The sequence below is a fragment of the Musca autumnalis genome, unplaced genomic scaffold, assembly GCF_047663935.1.
Source record: "Musca autumnalis isolate F117 unplaced genomic scaffold, ASM4766393v1 scaffold_3, whole genome shotgun sequence".
In the NCBI taxonomy this organism is placed as follows: domain Eukaryota; kingdom Metazoa; phylum Arthropoda; class Insecta; order Diptera; family Muscidae; genus Musca; species Musca autumnalis.
The window spans coordinates 261,272,311-261,285,883 of NW_027411866.1; the positions used below are offsets into that span (position 1 = coordinate 261,272,311).

The window sequence follows — 13,573 nt, forward strand, 5'->3', positions numbered from 1 at the left end:
ACTGGGAATATCGAAGACTCTTGATAAATACCTACTTTACCCTGGGAGCTTTTAAAATGTTGCACAAAATTGTATAGTCATTTGTAGAAGTGTTTAATAACAAAAAGAAAGGTGTTTATAATTTGCAACGAATATTCAATCAAAAAATGTGGGCAAATATTTCAAATCACACTGAAATAGAAAACTCCTTATCTGATACCTGAGTACCTATTAGCATACCACAAAACTATAATATATAAGTATTTTATTTTTTATCGTTAGTCACTTTCATAAGTACCGAATCTATCTTTGTTTAATTTCTTTTTTACCAGGCTTATCAGTTCTGAAATTATCTATTTTATGGCAGAGGGGCAGTAACAACTACGACTACATAACATACTAATTATGACGTCAAAATCGTACATATTTTGTGTATTTCACAATATTATCAATAAGTCAGTCTATAATATTTTTTTAAAGATCCTGAAAAGGAAAATCTTATTTTCATATTAATACCAGGGCTTTGATGTCGGAATCTACAATTTTCTACATGCATTAGAAGATTTTAATCTTAATCATTATAAGTAATACTAAGTCATACTAACTAAAACAATAACTAACTAAAATAATAAAAAACTATTCAAGAAAGGCATGAAAAGACCTTTCAGTGTTTTTAAGAGGTTATTATGTATATAAAAGAAAATATGTAGGTCGTCTAAAGGAAGAAAGCCTAAAATGTTTATTCCAAAAATCCTGTAGGGTAAATCTATTTTTTTTCTACGAAAACATACTGATGTGTTTTAATTATTAATTATATGATTTTAGTTTAGTTACGTTTTGATGTGATACGCATGGGAGTAAGATGGATTTTGTACCAAAGACATGTTCATAGAAGTGGTGTTCTTTTTTTCTAAATATTGAATAATGGCAAACTTAACAGCGTAGAAGATAAGATACGAAACTCGGCTACGGAGTAGTGGTCGCACAAAAATTTGGCTAAAGCCGGGGTCTAATTTAAAATGGCTCAATGAAGCCTTCAAATGCATGACTTCATATAAATATATTTATATTCTATCGGGAATAATTACAACATGTTTACATTCAGTGGACAAAGTGGCCGCAGCCCTCTAAACAAGTTTCCAAAAACGGAAATGTCAAAGATAACAAAAGTTCATTAAGATAATGTTTCTGACATTTATTTGTCAAAATCTCACAAATCTCTCTTGCAATGAGTGTGTTATGGCTTACGCTCATAATCGATTTGAGATTATTTACCATATCCTAAATTTCCATATAGATTTCCATTACAACTTCAGCACAATTGAGTGATGTTAATATTGATAAAATTTCCCTAAATATTATTATTAGTTTTAAATTTATTATAACGCTATGAATATGAACGACATTGTGTGAACTATATTGCCTTTGTGTCATTTTGTGTAAATGACGGCATTTGAGAAAATCTTCGCATGCGGTGGCAGCGTTATTTATTGTTTATGTAAATGTCAGGCATACAAAGTTTTTGGTCATGTTCAAGTATCGGTAAAAAATGAAATTTATCACGTACTCCTCACGATACGAAGTGAACCTCAAATGCATTCCTTGGAATGTGGTGCAACCTAATCCCAGACTATTTTAAGTGTTTTTTGACATTTGTTAAGACACAGTCTCTGTCATCATCAAAACCGTTGTTGTTGTAATTTTTAATCCCGGCGACATGTAATTCCCTTCATGTCCCATGGCTAGATATAGAGATTATTGTTGGAGAAGACCATGGTGCCTGCTAGTGTAAAAGGAGTGTTGTTTTTTTGTTGAATTTTGACAATCGACAATTGACACGGTCGTTCTTAAGAGGGTTATGGCGGGATAATGACACACATATGGTTTAATATTTCATAAACATACAAATAGACGTTTTTTTGGTTCGGTTCTTTTTTATTGACAGCCATGTGACATTATTGGGATTTGCTATGCCATGTTATTATGAAAATCTAATCATTGCTGTTCTCGGCGATGTGATAAGTTTTGTGGGTGTATTTGGTCAAGAGCATAATGAATGTTGATCTGTTTATGTGGGGTCTTTTTCAAGAGGGGTTTGTCACCATTGTTATCCCTGTATTCAAAATTGAGGCAAATATTTTGGTCGGTCTACAAACTGAAGTGAGCAGTAAATAATTTCATAGTTTCTCATATCAAATTCTCAATCAGCAATTGTGCACTCCTGTTTATAGCCCAGTGTATATTTGTTGTTGGCAATGTTAACAAAATTAGCATGAGAGCAATTTGACGTTGATGCAAGCCATGTTATTAAAATACAAACACATTCTCAACTATTCGCCTACGGACACAACATCTGAGCAAATAATGGTAATGAGTGTTAGATCAGGTAATATTTATTTACTTACGACGGTACCCGGAAGGAAGGAAGTTGTTCCAAGAAAAATACTAAATGTGAAACATTGTAAAATAGAAATTTGTATTTAAATGAAAATTCATTGATTTGATTTCACCAACAGTCCATAACATCATTAATATGAAATTAAATTTTATATTTAAACATTTCGAACTTAGGAACGAACTACCGAACTGTCTAACCGGTTTTCTGTAATTACCCCAATTTAGTTTCAATTTCGTATTCCTCACCCCATAGCTTACGGTAAACAAAAGTGTTGGATGTATTTCATAGTCAAAGTAACTAAAGTTTATTGTAATATAAAACATTGTTGAGATTTTCATTAGAAATTTTGTAGTTAATTGTAGTTTACGTCAACTGTATACGAATAGTGAACACGTCATAATCGTGAGTTTTTAATTATTTTTTAAATACTAACTAAGCGGATATTGAACTCATAATGACCTTATACGCCAAAACCCTCAGAAGGTATTTTGCCTACTTATAATAGATTTTGTAAAAATGATTTCTAAAATGATCGTACATCTTTTATTGTCTTATTGGAAACATTTTTTATTGTTAATTTTGACTGAAGATACATTTTTTAATTTGCATGGCAACTTTTTAGCATCTTCAGTTATTCATTTTACAAGAGCGGTGACCCACAAATTTTCATAATTGTATCTTCACTAATCACTTGTAATGGCATATTTACCAACCATTCTAGAATACGAATTTCCTACCAACACCAATTCCCTGGAATAGTATTTTCACCAAACCTATGTCATCTTAATGATCAGAAAGTAAGCAAAAAAGGAAACAAAGGTTTAACTTCTTAAAGTAAAATATGGAATAACAATTGATTAAAATTAAAATTATTTTTATGAAATTGAAATTTAAAATTTAGCATTTTTGAAATTGGTTCTAATGCTGAAGAAAAGATCGGTTGTTTCACGACTTCATTTCGACCAATGCAAAAGATCCACTGAAATTATGGCATCGCATGGAACCACTTCCATAAATTTTTATCATAAACTCGTTATAAAAATCAAGGCTGTACGCCTATTATTTGTATTTAATTTTGTTTCCCATTTATAAATGTTTCTTTTAAATATTTACAAAATAATCATTATTGAACTATATTAAAAAACAACAATTTATAATATTTTAACAACTTAATTTAATTTCCTTTCGTTGAATGCTCTGTATTTACAGGTCCCATTTGATTTGATCAAAAACATGTTGGAACAATTTCGGCACTTTCCATCACACCACGACAAGACACGTTTGGGCGCTTCTTCAATATTTTATGGGCGACATTTATTGGTGAAACTCTGTTATTATTTTTTTTATTTTATTTTTATTATCTGCCGATCCTTACTAGGGCGATAAGTCTCTAACTTGCCTATGACATTTTTATCAAAGAATTATTTCACGTATGATTTTATTACAGACATTTTACAACCTGGCCTGCAACGTTTTATTGCTTACTTTTGGTCGATTAAAATGATTTTATATAAATGCGTAAATTTCTCTACAAAGTAATTAAATTAAGTTTTAATTAATTGACTCTAAAGAAGAAATTTTGAAAATTGCTCTAGTTCTTAAATTGGAAATTATATTAGACATTAAGTTGTTACAATCAATCACGCATACTTTATGTAGATCAATGTCATATTTCAATATTGTTTGTAATTCATAAAGATAAAACATATGTTCGCTTTTTGTGTGGTCTTTAAATGTTGGCACACTTTCATATCTGCAAATCTGCATTATTGCTATAAAAAATTCCTTATCTTCCCACCGATTTTTCTGAGTTCAGTGCACTTGTTGTCGAAGCAATGAACTTTGGTCGTAAAAAAGGCGGAAAAGATTTCTTTGCAGCGATTGAGGTGTGCTATAATCATAGCCAAAAATACTAAATTTAAATATTTAAACTAATATCGAATTATTTTCTAAACCTTCATTGTGGGATGGAGAATACATTGCCTTGACGTTTACAGCCAACAAATATTGGTGTATACTTAATTCGCTTGCCATATCCAAGAAATTGATCAAAATCGCAGTATGAAGATTTTTAGTGAAGAGTTCTAAGCAATGGACGTCTATCAGAACAGGGTGTAAGACAAGGCTATTTACATTCTTCTACTCTATTCCTTTGGTCATCGACAAAGTCCTTACTGTGTGTGGCAATTGTGTGAACATAAAAATAGAGGATATTAACGGATAATCTGAAGGAGGCAAGTATTAAAGACTTGTTATGACAATCAGCTAGTGCAGGACAATCAGCTAGTACATACACGCAGAAAAATATATGTTAGATTGCAAACAAATATATGTTTCGATCCAAACATAATTTGTTTGAGTCCAAACAAATATATGTTTGCAACATTTTGTAATATATCTCAATTTTATGTGTTTGGGTAACAACATATTTTTTTATGTTAGAACATATTTTTCATGGGTGGAGAGAGGATGTTTGTCAAAGAGAGTAACAACAGGACTCTCGCGGCTGCGGAATGCCGGTTTATAACATGGGTGACCAAGAAGAGAACGGACCAAAATGTGAAAGTATTCAAGCTATTGGCAACTTAAGACTGTGTGTTAGTGTGTTTTAATGTACACACGCTTCAAAACAAAAACCAATCAAAACACTATCTCTCTTTCGTACGATCTTTCAATTCGTTCGGGTCGTATGTGTATAAATGGCCGAAAAACTTCGGCACCGCCGTGCCGAAGAAGAACACATTTGGTTTATAATAAAGAGCTGTGTGTATGGTGTAATATGAGACGCAGAAGCTTTGTTGGAGTGTATGCGGTAAAAAACGTGTTTCGTACTTTGTTGTTGTTTACCAACGTATCAAGTGAAGAGGAAAAGAAAAAAATATTATGTTGTTCTTTTTATTCAGTTGTCTAAATACAATCGTTGAGTAAAGACGGTAAAATGAGTGAATGAATCAGTGTTTTGTCTTTTCTTAAAGAAATTGTGCTTTTTAGTAAATTAAATGTCCAATACATTTTATAATTGAATCAAAAAGGTGAATGGAAATATTTTATTGGACAAGGAAGAAATCACAATTAATATTGGTAAGTACATCAATACATTTTTCATATATGTACATACATACAAACATATGTATATTTGAAATGTGGATGTACCTACTTATTACATTATATAATCATTTGATTCCAGATGCCAATTTCCCGCTGATGATTTGAACTTTGAAGAAAATGTGTTTTATTTCACAACTAAGGAGAAGCTCTCAACGATGTTTCTATATATTTTTTTCTTTTTAAAAGTGCGACTTTTTATAAGTTATTTCACTCAGTGTTTTCTTTTATTAAAGTCTTTCTTTGGAATTTTTTATGTACCTATGTGTCTGCTGTGCTTTTGCTTGTTTCTATGCCTTTCAATAAAACACCACCATTTATAAATGTGTGTATATGTTAGAGATATCCACTGAGATCTTGCTGAGAGCAAGTGAGCATGCATTTCAGTGTATTTCACATTGCTCTCAGAAAGCGCCCACTGGTGCATGAGTTCGTTTTTTTTGTGACTTTTGGGTTTGTGTTTGTTTGCACCCAAACATATAATTTGTTTGCACCCAAAAATATAATTTGGTTGCGCCCAAACATATATTTGTTTGTAGGACCCAAACATAACATATGTTTGGGACTGCTTGCAAACAAATATATGTTTGCTGCAAAATATGTTTGGGACATATGTTAGAGAGACCTTTTTTTCTGTGTGTATATACAAGCATCGATATTTTTATAGACTTTTATTTCCCTAGATTGCTGGATTTTGGATTCGAAATAATCTGAGGAATTCTTTATAAATAAGAAATGTAATATTTTATCGTCACAGAGGCAACGTCTTTCGATTTCAAATACATTTTTAAAGAGTAAATATGGCCGTTAACATTTTTAAGAGTTCTGCAGTCTCACTTTATTTATTTATTAATTTTTTTTTTTGCAAATAGAGAATTTAAGGTTTATCATAACAATTATCATCGTCAGCGTAGTTCACAAAATTCGATTATTTGATTTGACATCGATAAATAAGAATGTAAATAACTATATTAATAACAATTAGGTAACTTTAACTTTCCACAACTGTAGGCAAATGACTTATATTTTGTATATTTCCTGAGATGTCCACTATCCCCTTTTGAGCATGGTGAATACGTAGTAAGCAACGATATTCAAACAATTTCTATTGTTGTTTAATGCTAAGGTCTGACGATAAGTTCTGAAGATCATTGTCAAGGTTTGCGTGTTTGAGTTAATCGCCATCTCCACCCTGCTATTTTATTGGTCTTGAATACTTCCCGGTTTGGATACAATATTACATAGATATCAATATAAGAACGTATACTTTTTGTTTGTTTGAAAATGAATGGACGTCTGTTTTGTAAAATATAACTGCTGTGTAATTTTCAATTAAAATTTATATTTAAAATATTTTTTTTCTAATTTGTTTTTGTTTTTTTTTTTGTACTCTGTTAGATAATTTCAACTTCAGTATGAATGATCAGTATTTTCTATTTAAGTACATTTTAGATTACAAACATACACGCGCACACACTTTAATACATCATAATAATTTATTATTTATCTGTCATCATGAAAAGCGTTTTGATTGATTGCTATGTCACAATGAAGCAGAATTCGAATTTGCAAAACCCGTTATTTTCTACTTTTCATGACGTTTCTTTTAATCTGTAACACATTTGGTCTTGGTCACTGTGTTTATTATAGACCCATTCATTCATTTGCATATTATGTAAATTAATCAGCAGAGTTTCACAACAAAAATTTTCAAAAAAAACTTACTATTTAAGATTAAGAAAAGCAATAACAAATACGTTAGGTTCTATCTAATTTTTGTATTTTTTGCACGACAGTATTATTTTTTAAATTCGTATTGATTATGTTTCCTTCTCATTCGCTCTTTTTGTCGTTTATTTGAATTCTTATTTGAAAAATAAATCACATTTTCTGTTTTTTTTTATTTTAAATATTCACACTATTAATACCGTCACTCCGACCGAGCTGTTGACGATTCCATGCACGGCGCCTGACTTAAGAGTCGGCTATTCGTTTCGGTTGTTTTTATAGAATTTCGATACAAAATCGAATGAGTGTCATTTGTTCTCCGCAGTGAGACATCTACTCACGCAGTAATGGTCCGCTCGTTGGTTCTTTTATTTTTGCCTGTTCTCAAGCTGTGTGCGCAACCCACGACATCGTCAATACACATGCTACTCAATTTTCTCTTTTTACCATCCAGCCATCCGTCGTCCATCACTTCCAACTCTCAGTGTTTGGATTTTGCTTTAGAGTTGATACTCGTTTGTCTGGATGACTAGCCGCCAGCCTAGCCGGACAAAGTTGTTCATTCGCTTGTGGTGCTCTGTTCAATTTGCGTTGTTTTTGTTAATTTGTAATACTCAGCTAGCGGCCGAACATAATTTCACCATGAAATGTTGGCTTAAATTTCCGCAATGTGTCTGAGCCCGCCCGCCTGCCTCTTGTAAACGCTTACACAGTTTTTTGCCATTAGCTTAGTTATCGCTGATCGAGTCTGATGCGGACGACTGCTGCCGCTGTTGTCGGTAAATCCTTAAGATGCGGGAAAATCCTTTAATTAGAGACCATTTGACAGGGTGTAGTAAAGATCAAAAAGCCGTTACCTGTGTACGAACGCTGAGTGTATGTGGCACACGTGTAAGCCCTTTTGTAAGTGGGCGTGATGCTGCAGCTCACCCATTTTATTTACCTTTACATTTGTGTTAATAACAAGTCTAGCCAACGGCTTAAGCAATCCATAGACCACACAAATTGCTCTAACTGCTTGCTAGTCAAATTATGAACTAGTTCTTATTGATTTTTTATTATGTTTTTAATACAAAGAGGAATAAAACTCAAGTTATATGAAAATAAGTTAATAATGATCTCCGCAGTCTTGGTATGCCGAATACCATTTTATTTTATAAAATATCTCACGAAGAATAATTTCGACAATTTTCTGTAACAAGTTTTTGTAGACCTATCGACAACCATATGCCAAATTTCAGCCCACTGACGCTAAAGCTGTGATAATGCCTGACACCAGAGTTAAATAAAAACTAAAATTGTTATAATGATTCGGTAATGAGAATAATAAAAAATTTTGACTTGAGAAAACAATTTCCCCTTTGGTGGGCTCCTTGGACGAAATATGAACTTTTGAAAGTTTTGAAATAGCCTAGGAAGTTTAAACAAGTAAGAAAGTATAAGTCAGCTGTCCTGTCCAAACCGTATATGATATATAATTTTGTATCATGAGTTTGCTTTAAAATCTGTAAGTACTGTAAGTAAAGTGGGGCTACACCAAATCATTGACATATACCAAACATTTTTAGTAATCAAACTTCTTCATAAAGGACTCGAAATATTTGACCTATACCGACAAATTTCAGGTGAAAAATTTTGTACCCCCAACAAAGACTAAATACAAAATTTCAGCCATTTCGGTGTGTTAATGAGCCTAAAACCTTCAAAATACTGAAAATCGGGAGATACCGTTCTATGGGGGCTATATGAAAACGTGGACCCATAAAGCTGATTTTCAAAAACAAACATGCTAGGAGTAGAATAATCTTCTATACCAATTACAAAGTTATATCTTATGGCGGAGGCCTGTCACCAAAATTCAAAAAAAATCGAAGAATAAGTACTACAAGCCGTTAGTACTTATTTTACTGAGAGTAACTACTTATTTGTCGATGTTCAAGTGCCCAAGAAATAACTACTGATTTCTGGTGGCATGCCCTTTTTAAAATAATGAGTATGTAAGTCTATTTGTAATGAGTTTTGTTATTGTTTTTGTGTAAATTGAAATTACGACCACTAAATAAATATCTGATTAAAACAAATTCCCTTTACCAGAGGATATGTCCTAAAAATTATGATTTCAACTGAGCGTAAAATATTAAACCGTCATTTAGAGACACGTAAACTTAAGATAATTATGACAAATTAAATGTAGCATGATATACAAATACCACATTTGATTATATAATTCGATAATTAAGAGCGCATATGTATATGTGTAATAGCTAAAAACTGTTCACTTCACAACTAGACATTTAATTTGACATTAAATTGTTTCAAATATGATTTAAAATATATAATTTATAATGTGTTTGTAATTGATTTGTATTTGTAATTCGAATTATTTGATTTCAAATTCTATATTTGGCTCACAAGTTTGTAAAACATCAAATAAAGGTCAGGGCCGCCATTGGTCTCATACAAATTATTATCACGGTGCGCCTTAACTAATTTTAAATGGAAGGTGCTTACACCTGGGAAGTTTTTGCAGATTCTGAAACAACAATGCTCATAGATGAAAAATATCAAAAAACAAAAAAAAATCGTCGGAGGGATTTTCAAATAATTCGCGATTTAAGTTCACATTTTTAGGGGTTCTTTAGGTTTTCACGATTATGCTTGGAAACCGTGAGTTCCATTTAAATTGGCCTAAAAAAATGTTGTAGCCGTGAAAATTCTACACAAGATTGACCTTTATGATACTTTCGTAGGTTTCACCGTTTTTGAGTTATAGAAGTTCAAATTGAGACAATGCACTGACTGTATCGCCTCCTTATAAAAAATGTCATTACTGCAATTTCCCAAATAAAATGTTTATGTCTTGAAAATGGTATAACCTAGGAAAAAATAAATCATCCAGTCTTGTAGAGTATTTTCACAGCTTCAACATTTTCTTTAGTCCCATTTTGAAATTACTTGCGGTTTACAAGCATAATCTTGAAGACTTAAGATAAAACCTAAAAAATTGAACTGAACCTCTATATCTCAAAAATAGCAAAACCTATGAAAACACCTAAGGGTCAGTCTTGTATAGAATTTTCACAGCTACAACATTTTCTTTAGACTCATTTCGATACGACAAAATCGTAAAAACCTAAAAAAACCTAAATTTTTGAATTTTGATCGCGATTTATTTAAAAATCCCTCAGGCGATTTTTTCTGTTTTCTTTTTTTTTTTTTTTGTTATCTATGAACATTGCTGTTTCAGAATCGGCGAAATCTTCCATGTGTAAGCGGTTTTCAACAAAAGTTAGTTAAGGCGCACTGAGCATGATATTGTTTTATAAGGAGGCGATTGTCTCAATTTGAACCTCTATATCTCAAAAACGGTAAAACCTACGAAAATATCATAAATGGCAATCTTGCGGCGAATTTTAACAGCTCTTTAGGTCCATTTACATAGGACTGGCGGTTTCCAAGCAAAATCGTGAAAACCTACAGAACCCCTAAAAATGTGAACTTAAATCGCGATTTATTTGAAAATCCTTCCGGCAATTTTTTTGTTCCTTGATATTTCTCATCTATGAGCGTTGTAGTTTCAGAATCTCCCAGGTGTAAGGACCTTCCATTTAAATTTGGTTAAGGCACACCGTGTTATGGAATTGAAGATCGATCTGATGACATGGGTTAACGTTAACCGATCGCCATAAAATGTCATATATAAGGTTTTTGAATCAAATGGGACAAATTAAGGGGATAGGCATTTTAATTTTTTTTTGGTCCTCCATAATACACATCGTCTGCTCCGTCGGAAAAGGTTGTAAGTCCACTTTGTTTGGAAATTGCGTTTTTTTACAGGATGATAGTACAAGTCAAAACACGTCGTATGATACAAAGAAAATGGTAGTACTTGTATGTCGCGTTTTGCCCTTGTCAGAAAAGTTCATAAGTCCACAAAACGTACAAATTTGAGTACGAAAAGGTCGTAAGTCCACAGGAATATTTATATTTTAAAAGAATACTACAGGTAATGTAGTTCAGATATAATGTTTAACGCCATCCATGGTTGGGGTACAATGATATTTGGCAGAGAACAAAAATGTGGTAATTTCTATATTGCAACGAAAATTTACATTTGAAATCTATTTTCCTCTATATGCGAACTGACTATAAAATATGGACTTCTAGCTTTATATTGATACCAATTAGGATGCTGTAAGTGTACAAATGCCGAAACATATTGAAAAATTTGTAAAAAAAACATAATTTTTTTATTTTTTTTTTTTATTTTTGCCTTATTAAGGCGAAGGCCATTTATAGTGATATTTAATTAATTCTCTTTCGAGTTGAGCTGTTAGGCCTTTAGAGATACATTGAAAAATTAGGAGTCTACCGAAGTCCCACGCATCCAACCATTACACTACGTTGGTAAAGCCGATCTTCAGGTGTATTAAGATGTTGATTTTGTGGCATTTTTTTCTGTCGTGTATCTTACTTAACTTTATAAAATGAACCAAGTAGGCTGGTAATTTGTGGTTTCTCCAGGGACATTTATTCACATAACGATATTAGTTTGTATTCTAAATTCAATAAAGTAATACCTTCTAACGGACGGGTAAGTGCAATGTTTATCTTATTAAATTATTCTAAAATGTTAATTGATTGAAATATGAATTTGGAATGGAATTAGACGACGGTGTCATGGGTATAGTTTCCTTTATTTTTCATAGTGATTCTGAAAGCTCAGATGATAAACTTCCTAAAGGCAGGAAGAGATTTCATGCTGATGATTCTACATGGTTTGTAGACAAAAACAAAAGATGCAGGGAGTTGGGACAGAAATACTTGGGAAGACAACAAATTTGGGATTACAATGTAGCAATGAAAAAATTGTGGGTTTGGTCCATTTCACACCTTTCGATCATAACCAACATCTTCTAGTCGGAACCCGATCACTCCACAAAATTTCGTGACGATCGGTCCAAAATTGAGGCCTGGAGTTTTACTACAATTGTTAATGGATGGACGGGCACACATAGCTAGATCGCTTTATCTCGTCAAGATATGAAAAAATGGCAAGGAAAGGGGGTTTACGACGAATACTTCGCGATTTTACACGAATATTGGACAAAACAAACTTATAATACCCTTTTACATTGTTTTGTAAAATATAAATATTTTATTTTAAAATCATCCGTAAATTGTGGGAAAAGGTCGTAAGTCCCTACAAAAATACAAAACTGTACAAGGAAAAGGTCGTAAGTCCAAAGACATCCAATTATCTCCCAAACGCGACGGAATTTTATCGAACAAAGTACAGGCATTGCAGCGGAATAAATAAACGAAGAATACTGCCTTTACCACCATAATAAAATCTTTAATACAGAAAACGCTGGAATGTTTTTTCTTCCTCCTGAAAAAATTATTGAGAGGGACTTACGACCTTTTCCGACGGAGCAGACGACATACATATGTACCAAAACAAATCTCTCCAGGAGCTAAGTCAATCTGATAGTTTGTGTACTGAAGGTTACATTTTTTTCCGATCAATTTTTTGATATAGGTGGGTTCCGAGAGTGCAAAACTCCTATTAATTTTGGGGATGGTTGGAATGTTTACTTAAATTTTACTCAGACGAATCACTATTTCTTATAATAATTTTCGGGTTTAATGTTAAACTTAATCTCTGACAATTGAACTTCTTAACATCCTTTACAAATGCGACTTCAGAAGTAGGAAAACAGTTCATCGAATTAATTGTAGTTTTCGAGACATCTTAAGAAATGTTTTTTTGCTTCTCATTGTATTTTTTTTTTTTTCAATTCACAAATTGTTGCTTCATAAATCAAAAAATAGGAAGGGACAGTGACACCGAACTTTGGTATTTTAGCACTTTATAGATAACCAGATATGTTTTGACGTATGTAGATTAACCGTGTCTAATATCCCAAACTCGCGACTCAGTTGATAACAGAAATCTACATACATGCGAGTATTTCAAATTATATACATATGTGTGTATGTGTGTTTGTAAGAGTATTTAATGCATACGTTAAAATACACCCACCGTACATTGTTTAAAAAATCACAAGCGTATCAAAATTGTTTTAAAAATTATATGTATTTTCAATTTTAAAACCGAAGCATAAATTCATTTAACTCCACTTAGTTTTGCTTGTCTATGGTTGGAAAAAAATCTAACTAATTGCCTGTTGGTTTTTTAACTAAAAATGACTCACATTTCTCATTCAGATAAAATTTGTTAATGAGGATAGACGGTGTACCCAACACTCTCTATTTTACTTGGTGCTGTGCACTACAGCTATGTCGGGTTGCCGAATTATACTTTGGCCATGTTATCTCTATTGCTGTAGAATTACCACT

At 32.3% G+C, this 13,573-nt stretch overlaps 1 protein-coding gene across 3 annotated transcripts in view; it reads right to left on the reverse strand.

Moving 5' to 3' along the window:
• Positions 1 to 13,573, reverse strand: part of LOC141399470 (uncharacterized) — a 28,416-nt gene extending 14,843 nt beyond the window's left edge. Inside the window, exon 1 of one of the 3 annotated variants that reach the window (XR_012411851.1) lies at positions 13,429 to 13,573. The gene's annotated coding sequence lies outside the window, so the exon portion shown is untranslated. Of the gene's footprint in view, positions 1 to 7,207; positions 7,464 to 13,428 lie in introns of those variants that run through there. The other 2 variants (XR_012411850.1, XM_073978313.1) reach the window with 2 other exon arrangements.